Source organism: Symphalangus syndactylus, chromosome 7 (genome assembly GCF_028878055.3).
Source record: "Symphalangus syndactylus isolate Jambi chromosome 7, NHGRI_mSymSyn1-v2.1_pri, whole genome shotgun sequence".
Taxonomy (NCBI): Eukaryota; Metazoa; Chordata; class Mammalia; order Primates; family Hylobatidae; genus Symphalangus; species Symphalangus syndactylus.
Genome location: NC_072429.2, coordinates 39,616,772 through 39,630,496, shown reverse-complemented (window position 1 = coordinate 39,630,496; position 13,725 = coordinate 39,616,772). Strand labels below are relative to the sequence as shown.

At 37.3% G+C, this 13,725-nt stretch overlaps 1 long non-coding RNA gene across 1 annotated transcript in view; it reads right to left on the bottom strand.

The window, feature by feature from the left end:
* Window positions 1–4,890: 4,890 nt before the first annotated feature.
* Window positions 4,891–13,725, bottom strand: part of LOC129486205 (uncharacterized) — a 31,198-nt gene continuing 22,363 nt past the window's right edge. Inside the window, exons 2-3 of the long non-coding RNA XR_010121686.1 lie at window positions 10,534–10,773; window positions 4,891–6,501 (exon numbers count right to left, since the gene is read on the bottom strand). This is a non-coding gene — a long non-coding RNA (uncharacterized lncRNA). The remainder of the gene's footprint in view (window positions 6,502–10,533; window positions 10,774–13,725) is intronic.

The window sequence follows — 13,725 nt, the reverse complement described above, 5'->3', positions numbered from 1 at the left end:
GCCATACCTGGACCCTGAGCCACAACTAGAGTGACTGAGGAGCATTGTGCTGAAATGTGTGGAGCAGGGACTTAAAGCAGCCTTGGGCAGTGAGCCTTGCGGTCCAATGTGTCCCCTAGGTCCCTTCCTCCAAACCATTCTGCCCTCAAGGCTCTGGCACTCTGGGCCTGTGATGGGAGGAGCAGCCTCAAAGATCTCTAAAATGCCTTTGGTTTCATTCTCCCATTGGAGAATTGGTGGGTCTTATAAATAGCACCCACCTTCCTTCTATTCTTCTCATCAAATGGTAGCTTAGCTACATCCTTGGTTTTCTTTCCCAAACTTTTTTTTTTATTTTTTATTTTTTACATGGCCAGATTGAGTTTTCCAAATCTCTATGTTTTGTTTCCCTTTTGATCATAAATTCATCTTTAAATCATTTTTCCCTTTTCACATTTTACTACGAGCAGTTAAGAGAAGTCACATAGCACTCTCTATGCTTTGCTTCTTAGAGATTTCATCCGCCAAATATCCTAATTCATGCTGTTAGGTTCTGCCTTCCACAAAGTTCTAGAACAGAAACATAGTTTAGTCAATTTCTTTTTTTTTTTTTTTATCTTTTCTTTTTTGTTTTTTTGAGACAGGGTCTGGCTTTGTTGCCCAGGCTGGGTGCAGTGGCACAATCTCAGCTCACTGCAACCTCCAGCCCCTGGGCTCAAGCGATCCTCCTCCCTCAGCCTTCCAAGTAGCTGGAACTTCAAGTGTGCACAACCACACCTGGCTAATTTTTGTATTTTTTGTAGATAGGAGGTCTCACTTTGCTGCCCAGGCTGGTCTCAAACTCCTGGCCTCAAGCTATCCCCCCACTTTGGCCTCCAAAATTGCTGGGACTACAGGTACGCCCGACTGTGACTGGCTAGCTAATTTCTTCACCACTTTGTAACAAGAATGGCCTTTCCTCCAGTTTCCAATAAGACATTCCTCATTCCATCTAAGACCTCATCTGAATGATCTTTATTGTCTATATTTCTATGAGCATTCTGGTCATGACATCTTAAATAATATCCAAGAAGATTCAGATTTTCCCTACAGCTCTTCTTTTCTTCTGAGCCCTCACCAGAATCACCCTCCATGCTCCATTCATAGCAATAAAGGCTTTTTTCAGCATTCACTTCAAAACTATTCTAGCCTCTCTCCATTACCCAGTATCAAAGTTCCTTCCACATTTTTAGATATTTGTTATAGTAACACCCCTCTCCTGGTACAAATTTCTGTGTTAGTCTGTTTTATGCTGAGACTGACTAATTTTAAAAGCAGAGAAATGAGTTCCTTCACAGTTCTGGAGACTGGGAAGTTTAATTTCAAGGTGCTAGCATCTAATGAAGGCCTTCTTGCTGTTCCTCACATGGCACAAGGAGGAAGGGCAAAAGAGAGTGAACCCACTACCACAGGTCCTCTTTACAGTGGCGTTAGTCTATTTTTGAGGGCAGAACCTTTATGACCTAAGCACCTCCCATTAGACCCCACCTCCCAACAGTGTGGCTTTGGCAGTGAAGTTTCTAACAGATAAATTTTGAAGATACATTCAAGTCATAACATAGAGGAAGTTACCACTTAAAATGTAGTCTATTTAGAATATTGAGATTCTGAGTGACTTTTACATTTTTTATTGTGTATTTCTATAAGTAAAGGCCAAAGCAATGTTTTTCTTTTATAATAAAGAGTGATTCATTGGCATTTTATTTGTTTTCCAAATTATCTTTAATTTGGATAGAAATTGCTTTAGATTAATGGATTTATCTTATTCTTTCCTGAGAATGTTTTTCAATCAGCAAAACGACTATTGATATAGTTAATCTAAAGATCTCTGATATGATAGATGTCTAAGAGTAACCACTCTGTGCACACTAAAATGCTAGAAAGGAAACAAACCAAATAAGTAAAGAAGGCTATTTCCTGGGAGAAGGATTCAGAGGGAAGGACTTTCCTTTCCTCTGTACATTTCTCTATGGTTTAAATTAAAAAAAAAAATAAGTGAATATCATTTTGTTACTAAAATTGAAACCAATATTTTAACAGAACATAATCTGCACTCCAAAGGTACTAACTTCTATATAATGAAAACTGAAGATCACAGCCAAGTCTCAAGTATTGTAGACACTGAATTTCAACATTGGCTTTGTGACACCACAACAGAATTTCAATTACAGGATGCTCTGTGTTTAGAAAGAAGGAATATTAGAGACCATCTAATCCAAACCTCACCTGACAAATGAGTAACCTAAAACTTAAATATCATGGTCAGAAAAATGATAAAAATGTGGGTTCGATTACTAGATACTGTATTCTTTCATTCATTCACCAAATAGATACTGAGAATCTGCTGTGTGCCTGGCACTGTTCTATGCATGAGGGAGCCAATGAACAAAACAGAAGCAATTCCAGCCATTGTGAAAGTTAGACTCTAATGGGCTCCATTGCTTAGGTCAGTGACTCTGGACCTCTGAATCCTTGAAGATGCTAAATTATCAGTGGCTCCTAAACTGTGGCATTTCAGGGGTGCTATGGTTTAAATGTGTTCCCTCCAAAATTCATGTGTTGGAAATTTAATCCCCAAAGTAACAATGTTGGGAGATGGGGCCTAATGGGATGTGTTTAGGTGATGAAGGCTCTGCCCTCGTGAATGGTTAAATGCTTTTATAAGAAAAACTGCAGAAGTGGGTTTGCCCTCTCTGTTCTTCTGTCATGTGAGGATACAGCATCCTTCCCCTCCAGAACACTCAGTATTCAAGGCATCATCTTGGAAGCAGAGAGACTGGGCCCCAACCTGCCACTCTCTTGATACTGGACTTCCAGCCTCCAAAACTGTAAGAAAATAAATGTCTGTTTTCTCACAAATTACCCAGTATCAAGTATTCTATTGTAGCAGCACACAACAGATTAAGACAAGGGGTTACCTTGGGTAGCAGAGGTCGGGGAAAAAGAGTTAATAGGTAAAGCTTTTAAAACTCTCTTAAGCCAGAGTGACTTCTTTTTAGCTATTTTATATGTTAGAATTCTACCTAAATTTTTAATTGCAGAATGGGGTCCAGCTCTTGAAAGAAAAGTTGAGATTGTCTGAACTGAAAGGTATGCATTAGAATCAGTCACTTGAAAAGCACAACCCACTTTCCAGTCATTCTGACTCAGAAGGCTGGATTGAAACCTAAGAATCTGCATTTTAACCAGTCCACAAATGAATCTGTTGAGGCTAATAAAAAGTTCACATTTTGAAAAATACTAGGATGTCTGGCAATGAATTAGCATATGATTCTCTAATGAGCACAGCAGATAGTTGCAAATAAAGACTTAATTTCCAGAAACACATTAATTTGGTTCATACCAATAAGTCATGGGGCATTTTTAGGAGGAGGAGTGGAGTAATATCATGCTGTGAGAGATAATCATAACTTTTAGAACACAGGGAAACACTTCCCCAGTTCATCCCTATGTAAACAGAGATATTTCTACAAAACTAAGTCAGATGAATAAATGTCCATGTGTGCCCGAATCTGGATTTGGCTCTAGCAAAACCTAGGCTGGATTTAGTAATAATTATGAAACCATAGAGAAGTAATTTCAATATGCTGAGAGAAATGAGTATGATTTGTAAAAATTCAATTGTACCCAAAGGAGACAAATATTGCAATTTGGGGGATTGGAGTTCTCTGTAATTTTTATGGCTTTCCTCTTGATTACAAAAGTAATGTGTATTAGCTGAAGATAACTTAGAAATTACAAAGAAAGGTTTTCTTTTTAAAAAAGCAAATTACCTTGGTCTCACAAAGCAGCAGTGACTTCTACTGCTATAAACATGTTGCTATATATTCTTCCCAAATTAAATGCATATATTTAAAAATAAAATTCAATATATATGTTAGCTTTTTATTTAATTTTTCAGTGTCAAGTTACAAAACAATTTTGTTAAAATATATATTTTTTGGAAAAAATTAGAAAAATAGCATAATATATGGAAAATAAAAGATCAAATCAAATAATTATATACTTATGATAAGTGCAGTTTTACAGGGATATTATATTTCAATAATGCTTTACTTGAAAAATCCTACCTTATAATAATATAATTTTTTTAAAAATATACTTAAGATTTTATTTTTTTAATATAAAATATTTTACTTTAAGTTCCGGGATATATGTGCAGATTGTGCAGGTTTGTTACATAGGTATACATGTGCCATGGTGGTTTGCTGCACCTGTTCACTCGTCATCTAGGTTTTAAGCCCTGCATGCATTACGTATTTGTCCTAATGCTCTCCCTCCCTTGTCCCCCATCCCCCCAAAAAACAAAGTTAAAATTTTAGAAAGACATTTACTTTGGTCTATAGCATTAACTTTCTGAAAAACAAACAGAAATTATTGAATTTTCAGGTTGTAAAAAAGAGCTATCATTTCTCTTTGCTCCCAGAAAAATATGGTCCTTCAATTGTTGGCAAGCCTCTTATGGAAAATCACCAAGGCTGCACAATGAGTCAGTGTCAGTGGAAGTCATGAAAGGGGAAAAAATGTTGAACACTGGCAGCACTGTGCTCACTCCAGAAAGTAGAAATAATGCCTCTCTTCATCTACAACATTATTTTCTTTGACTTTCTAGTTGCATCTGGTAAGAAAAGGAACTATTTATAACACAAAGATTATTTGTGCCATATTATCAAGTTAATATACAGCAAGGGCACTGAATTTTCTTTCTTACCCAACCAATAATTCAAAAAGGTGTACTTAGCAGATAGTTATAGGCTTTAAGAAGAAAGGAGTGTCTGCTGTTAAATTAAAACTAACTGAGGAAAATAAGCTTATCTGTCATAAATCACAGATAATAATTATGGTAGAGCAAGATGTTTATTATCACAATGTTTATATAATACTGCAATTAACAAAGGAATTACACTCAAGCACAGTATATCTTTTATCTTCATCGCTTTTGTGCCAAAAGAGACAGACACAGTAGTCTCTTTATGCCACAGATAAAGAAGATGTTGAATATGACCAGCAATCCAAGGCAGAATCTGAAATACAAGCCAGGTATCTTTAATTTCTGATTAATATTCCAGTTTTTACTTAAAATAAGCCACTTTTGCATTTTTCAAAGACTTTATAGAAATTTCTGAAGGCAAAAAGGGGATTATATTTAGAATTATTATCTGCCTGTGTACATGTTCCATCTCTGTTTGATAATAAAATCCCCTAAGAAGCAAAAACAGACGGGTATAACACATGAACGCATAAGTTGTGACTAGTATAGTTATGAGCTGACAACTAGACCTAGACTGAGAATGACCCTAGTTTAGGGCCTGAGCTTATAATGCTAGAGTTATGGGTCATTGTTTGAACTCCTGTTGGCCTGATCCCTTTCTTTCTGTAGGGTGGCTAGCAGAGTGAGCACTTATTACAGACATTCAAATGGCCAAGGTAAACCAGTGGTTTGATCATCCAATAAAGTTATCAGAAAGGTAAAACATACTCTCTGGGCCTGCTGACTGCTCCTGTACTCCAGTTAGCAAAGCCTCAGAAGAATAAGGAATGAGTGAGGACATTGGTCTAGACAGTCATTCTGGGGACTTAAAGGAATAGGATAAGCATTTGCTGCAATCTTCAATCACTTGCACTCTTGCAGATGAGGGTACTAATTAAAGGTAACATTGAGTATTTAATGCCTGATGTTACCTTGGGCTTGTTAGAGGATATCACATTTATGACGTATGGTAGAGATACACCTTTCAAGGGGGTGTTTTGTAAGTACATAATATAGATGAAAATGCATCAAGTCAAAATTGCCTTGAGGAAAACTGCATATGAAAACCTAATAAACATGTTTCAAAACATTCAATATTGCCAAATTTGCCTCCCCTATTGAAACATACTGTGTTTCCCCCACCCTAATTTAACACTGCAAACTAATGTAGGTAGCTTGCATCTGGGACATGTTGCATTGGAAAGAAAAAAAGAAAGAAAGAAAAGAAAAGTAGCTTTAAAGCCTAGAATCATACTCTGCATGGAGATATGTTCCTGACTGAGAGAACAGGAAATTCTATCAAGGTTCTCACACTCACTTAAAGGCATGTATTCATTGCATGAATTGGCAATCGGAAGAGTCTGCAATATTTTAATTGCTCATTCATTTGTTCTCTTTTTCATTTCCAAGCTGCCATTCACACAATCTTGATTTCTGTTTCTCTGATCCTTCCTATCTGCCAATCTGTTCCTTAGCAGAGCACAAAAATGTGAATTTGCAAACATTAAATACTCCCTTGGTATGGTTCCATTGTAGCATACTAAGCAGACATCTTCAATCAATCACAACGTGACTTTCCTCCCATGAGACTCAGATTGGACTTCATAGTCCTATCCCAACACAATCGTCCAGGCAACCACTACCAGTTGACCAGGAAAGATCCTCTGACATGCCATATGACATTTTTTAAACCACTTAGGTCCTTTATTTTTGAGCTTCAGTCACCTTTATGGCTAAAAAAAAAAAAAAAATATGTTAGATGAGATACTCTCCAGACCTTTTTCTGAAATTCTGTGATTTTATTATCTTTTAGATTATAGCAGAGATCAACAAACCAAGGCCAGATGATCAAATCTATGCTGCCATCAGTTTTTGTATAGCCTTGGTGCTAAAAATGCATTTTGCATTTTTAAAACATTGCAAAAATCCAAAGAATACTATTTCATGACATATAAATATAAAATTAAAATTTGAGTGTCCATAAATAATACTTGGAAAACAGTCATGCTCATTTACTTTCATATTCTCTATGGCTACTTTCCCACTATAATGGCAGAGTTAAGTAGTTGTATCAGACACCATATGTCCCAGAAACCTAAAATACTTACTAATTGATTCTTTACAGAAAAAGTTGAAACCAGAGTATGGTGAGAAAATTGTGGATTCAATGCCAGGTCAAAAGAAATGTTTAACATAGAGGTTTAAAGGATTATGAGGCAAAACCAAGTGCAATAACATGAATATTTGTCAAAAAGTCATCCAATGGTACACTTCTAAAATGAGAATTTTATTATAACATTTTTATTATTTTGTTATAAAATGTTTTATAAGACAGAAGTTCCAAACATAAAAATCAAAAGGAACCAGGCCTTTACGGGGGCCCATAAAGATAATCTGACATAAATGTTACAGGTTTCATGTTAGAGGCTACTGTGAAATGTAAATTCAACATGAAATTTGTCAGTATTTTATAACCGAGTTAAGTTGTAAATTCAACAAATACTCTGCTTGGGAAAGATGCATTGTGTTCTATTTTTGGAATTGTTCAGTTTACTGATTAAAATATTTTTACATTTACAAAAAGCAACTAACATAACTTCCATACTCTTCTATTTCATAAGCTGAAATCAGTCCCTTCTTCCCTCACAGGGATGGTGGAAAGAATCTTTAGGAAAAATGCTCTAAGTCAAAGTATAATTTTTGATATCTATGTTTAATATTAGGATAATAATCTTTTTAAAATTGCTTAATCATATGCTTACTTATGCTTTTACAAGTCTTTGATTCAAACAATGCAAACTTAATCATTGTGCTTCTGATTAAGTCTGATGTATGCAAAATGAAAATTGCTTATTTAATATCAACTGTCAATATGAGTTCACATTTAACTAGGTTGGAACCTATTTACATTCTAAAACCTTTTCAAACTAACCTTTTCTTGTGTTAAAAAGTTTTGGAGCTGTTAGTAACTCCATATATATAAAGAAACATAGTTATCATTAGTTGATACACAATTTGAAATTTCTCTAACTCTCATTAATATTTGGGTAACTTTCAGTTCCTATTACTGGAAAAAAACAACTGAGAGAGAAGAAAACAACAATTGAGCAGGAGAATAAACATATTAAGTGTCTAGAAAGAAGAAAATATTAAAATCACATAATTAAGGTAAACAATGTCTTCTGCAGAAAAGTTCATCTAACTTTCTATGGTTGGAAGAAAGATGGCTTTCAATAATGATAGAAGTTGGAAATAGACCACATTTACAGAATGCCTAAAATACAAATAAAAATAGGAAAATTGGGTTAATAATTCAGACATTTTTCAAACTCCTAATTAGTTGCATATGAGTAGCTTGGATGGTGAAAGTCACATAAAAACGTCCATTATAGAATCTAGATTACCGATGTGTTGCATAATTTAAATAAGGCCACAAGTGGTAAAGTTGCCTGAGTTAATTAGATCTACTCTAATATACAATATAGCATCCAAAACAATTCAAAAATAGAGAAATTTCTGGAATAATTCTAATATAACATACCCTAGTGGTGTCAGATTAACCCAGGTTTCAGTATGGTCCTCAATACCATCTCCTATGTTTCTTAATTGTATAATTTAACCTCAGTGAACTCTACATTCTGCATTAGTATATGAGAGAAATTATTTACTTCACAGGTTTCTGTGCGGATTAAATTCACATAGTAGACAAGCAATAAATGTTTGTAATATTCCCATAATTTTGTAGTTTTGTTTAGAGACTGCAAAAGAGTGTCAATGCTAATTAATCATGAAAAAAGTAAGATCTGCATACTTTTTTTTTTTTTTTTGAGACGGAGTCTCGCTCTGTCGCCCAGGCTGGAGTGCAGTGGTGCGATACCTGCTCACTGCAAGCTCCGCCTCTCGGGTTCACGCCATTCTCCTGCCTCAGCCTCCTGAGTAGCTGGGACTACAGGCGCCCGCCACCACGCCCGGCTAACATTTTTTTTTTGTATTTTTAGTAGAGACGGGGTTTCACCGCGTTAGCCAGGATGGTCTCGATCTCCTGACCTTGTGATCTGCCCGCCTCGGCCTCCCAAAGTGCTGGGATTACAGGCGTGAGCCACCGCGCCCGGTGAAGATCTGCATACTTTTTATACTTAAAAATAAGTTATAAATTTTCTAATATTATATACTGGATGTAAATAGACACATATTGTAGTTCATATTATTTAAAATTGTAGTTTCGTATGTACACTCTGTTAAATGCCATGCCTTCATTGAAATGTCCTTTCTTGCCTGGACTATCCAGATCCATGGAAATTTTATAACTGTCATTGTGTTTTTATTTTAACGATAAAGATGCATCTTTGTTTAACAAGAACTGGAAGTAAAACTTTGTCCCAGTAAGCAGGTACTTTCAAAGTTGGGGAAAAATAAGCAGTAAGTAAAGTACTTGTTTCATATCTGTTGAAGAAATGATCCGATTATTCTGTATGGGAAGAAAGTCAGGAATTGAAAGCAAAAAGCCAGACATCTAAGTGTATTTTCACTTGAAATCTTTAGGACCATAAGCAGTACTCATATTCCAATAAGCTAGAAATGTTAGCTGTTTGAACCATAGAAGTAACCATTTGCATGGGAAAAACAGGGACTCTGATTTAGGGGCACCACAGTTCAAATGACAGTTTAGATTTGTTAACTTCAACAAATTACAACTCACCTGAGTCTCAGTTTTCTTACCTTTAAAGTATGGACAATGATAGCTACCTGGAATTACAGCTGTTTCAGGATTCAGTTAGTACATGTAAAGTGTTTTTTAAAGAAATGAATTTATTATTACTACACAACCATTCCCTTTCATCAGTGGAGAAAGTTTCAAATGGATTACAAATGCTATATTCTTGTCACTAAGCATTCCTCAACTATCAGTGCAATGGCAAATTTAACAAAACAAACCAGCCAACTTTTTCAAGTAAAAGGAAAGGAAGGGGAAAACCATCCCAACAACTTGAGCATAACATGTCCAGGTAGGAAAATGCAGGTCCCTTCAAAATAAGCTCCCCTAGGCCAGGCACGGTGGCTCACGCTTGTAATCCCAGCAGTTTGGGAGGCCGAGGCGGGTGGATCACAAGGTCAGGAGATCGAGACCACGGTGAAACCCCGTCTCTACTAAAAATACAAAAAAATCAGCCGGGCGTGGTGGCGGGTGCCTGTAGTCCCAGCTACTCAGAGAGGCTAAGGCAGGAGAATGGCGTGAACCCGGGAGGCGAAGCTTGCAGTGAGCCGAGATTGCGCCACTGCACTCCAGCCTGGGCGACAGAGCGAGACTCTGTCTTAAAAAATAATACTAATAAATAAATAAATAAAAATAATAATCTCCCCTATGTTCCAGATATTCAACAGTTGATCTTAGAAACACAAAGTCTTACTACTCTTTATCCTAGTTCTTTAAGACTTTGAGAAACAAAAGAACCCCAAAGAAGTTTAAGAAATCAATAAATGGTTGTGTCCAAAATATAGATAATATATCAGATATTGTAGTAGGGGACTAGCAATACAGGTTTTCACAGACTGAAAAGTCCACGTCTTGATAACTCTCTCAATCTCTGAATCTTGGGCAAACCAAGACAGTCACCTTGAGCATAGATCATAAGATATGTTCCATGGTCATAGAATAGCAGCACTAGAAGGGTCTGGGGAAACTACAGAAGTCTAGCTTTATTTTACAGATGGAAAGTCAGATTCTAGGTATGAGCTAATGACATCCCCACAGGTGCAGTGCTAACCCTGAGGAGCATTTCAGGTGACACATGAACTCCACTCTTCTAATTCCAGATTTTAAAATGTCATACAGGATGAAGAATGTTGTAGTAGAAAAAAAGCCTGGCTCTTATACCAGATTACCTGGGCTTCTATCCTGTGACGCTGGACAAGTGATCTGACCTTTAAGCTCCAGTATTTTTCACTGAATATTGGTATTATTAGCATTGAATGACAGGGAGTAAATAAAGTGTTGAGCTCCGTGCCTAGCACATAAAAAACATGAAATAAATATTTGCTATTATTATTGATAGTTTTCATCTATTTCTCCTCTTTACTTTCCTCATTATTAATATAATCATCATTATTATTATTTGCTACTTACAGCAAGGAGGCACAACCTAGCATAATAAGACCCATCCTTGGATTTTCACTAAAATCATGTGGACTTTAAGAACATCAAAGAATAGTGTTTCACACTTGGAATTTTCTTAAAATAAGTCATTGAAATTATGTCACTCTGAGCCGAACAATTTACAGACCCTTTTTGAAAAGATGTCTCTTTGACTATGAAAAATGCATGCAAATTTCTTTAGTAATTCAGCTTCAGCATGCTCCACTAGGTTCTTCTAAACGGCTCCTTTCAAAATGCTCAATCTTTACTACTCTCTACGTCTTGAGCCATTTTCTATAGAGGCCTAACTATTAAGAGCACTCACCAAAGGATGGTCATCCTGAAATAAAGAGGAAGTATATTTGAGATGATTACATATTCAAATGATACAGCAACAGGGTTTGCAGAACAAAGTTTAGATTGAGAAGGAATACTTCATAAATATACCCAGTATTCAGAAGATTGGGTCTCTCTTTCTTTCTTTCTTTCTTTCTTTCTTTCTTTCTTTCTTTCTTTCTTTCTTTCTTTCTTTCTCCTCCTCTTCCTCCTCCTTCTTCTTCTTTCATCTTCTTCTTCTTTTTTTTTTTTTTTTTTGACAGGGTCTTGCTCTGTCATCCAGCACCCAGGCTGGAGTGCAGTGGTATTATAGAAGCTCATTGCACCCTTGTATTTCTGGACTCAGGTAATCCTCCCACCTCAGCCTCCTGAGTAGCTGGGAGTACAGGTGTGTGTTGCTACACCTGGCTAATTTATTTATCTATTTTGTAGAGACAGGGTATTCCTATGTTGTCCAAACTGGTCTTGAACTCCTGGGTTCAAGTGATCCTCCCGCCTCAGCCTCCCAAAGTGTTGGGATTATAGGCATGAGCCACCGTGCCTGGCCTAGCCCTGCTTTGGAATCCAAAAGAGCAAAATCCAGAATTTCTCTTTCTTTCATTCCACTTTTATAGTTCAACATTTTCATTTGTTAAAAATGTAAGTCACTTTTATACTCAGGAATGTACAAAATGATAAGTTCAACAGAATTCTAGAAAACAAAAGCAGTACAAGTACCTCTGAAGACCAACAGCACTCTTTCTTGGATGTGCATCAAATAGAGATGTGATTTGTGGAGCAAAGTACAGTATTTTACCCTTAATTTCATGGATAGTTTCCTAGTTTGACTTATACCCTAGATTGTTTCATATTTGCCTTTTCTAAGCTTCTCAATGAAATGGCCTCCAAAAGTAGAAAAACTCACAACTCGAGAAAATATCTACTTACAGCATGGATAGACCAGACTGAGAAACAGTTTGTGTGTAAGCAGGGTAATTTTTAAAGGGAAAAAAGCACTATTCCTAGAACTTCCTAACTTTAGAAACAAGATTTCAGAGTAATACACACCAAATGAAACTTAATCTTCACCCTACACCTGAAAAATGTATATTTATATATTCATGGATTTTAAAATATGTCTCTAGGTAATTTTTAAAAAAGAAACATAATGTAATCAGATGCATTCTCCATTGTCAGAGCACAAGTCCTTCTCATTCTGTTAATTTCTGGGTCATGCGTGAGGCCAGCATATTGCAAAGATATCCTTATTACAAAAAAAAAAGGAAAAGAAAAAAGAAGGAAGGTGAAAATGGTAGACTGAGTGCCATTTAGTTTGTTATCTAGGTAAATATTGAGTTCACTGCCTGTTCTCTTTCATGCTCCTGAGTCTCAATATAGATATATATGTATATGCTGGGGTATGACTCTGTAGGGTGTGTGTGTGTGTGTGTGTGTGTGCATGTGTGTTGGGAGAGAAGGGCTAGGAAGGGAGCCAGAGACCTAAGGAGTCAAATTAATTTGTTTATAGGTGAATAAGATTGCTTCTCCTTCACTTTCTATATCACAACATTATTTGATCTCTCATAAGAATGAAGTAAACTGGATTGCCGGCAAGATGGCCGAATAGGAACAGCTCCGGCCTGCAGCTCCCAGTGAGATTGTTGCGGAAGGTAGGTGATTTCTGCATTTCCAACTGAGGTACCCAGTTCATCTCACTGGGACTGGTTGGACTGTGGGTACAGCCCACGGAGGGCAAGCCGAAGCAGGGTGAGGGATATCATCTCACCCGGGAAGCACGGGGGGTCAGGGAATTTTCTCCCCTACTCAAGGGAAGTCATAGGGACTGAGGCTGAGAAACCATGCACTCCAGCTCAGATACTGCACTTTTCCCCTGGTCTTTGCAACCTGCAGACCAGGAAATTCCCTCCGGTGCCTACCCCACCAGGGCCCTGGGTTTCAAGCACAAAACTCATCAGCTGTTTGGGCAGACACTGAACTAGCTGCAGGAGTTTGTTTTAGTTTGGTTTTTTGTTTGTTTGTTTGTTTGTTTTGTTTTGTTTTGTTTTGTTTTTATCCATACCCCAGTTGTGTCTGGAATGCCAGGGAGACAGAACAGTTCACTCCCCTGGAAAGGGAGCTGAAGCCAGGGAGCCAAGTGGTCTGGCTCGGTGGGTCCCACCCCCACTGAGCCCAGCAAACTAAGATCCACTGGCTTGAAATTCTCACTGCTAGCACAACAGCATTCTAAGAACGACCTGGGACACTGGAGCTTGGTGGGGGGAGGGGCGTCCACCATTGCTGAGGCTTCAGTAGGCGGTTTTATCCTCACAGTGTAAACAAGGCTGCCAGGAAGCTCAAACCGGGTGGAGCCCACTGCAACTCAGTAATGCCGCTGTGATCAGACTGCCAGATTTCTACTCTCTGGGCAAGTCATCTCTGAAAAAAAGGCAGCAGCCCCAGTCAGGGACTTATAGATAAAACCCCCATCTCCCTGGGACAGAGTAACTAG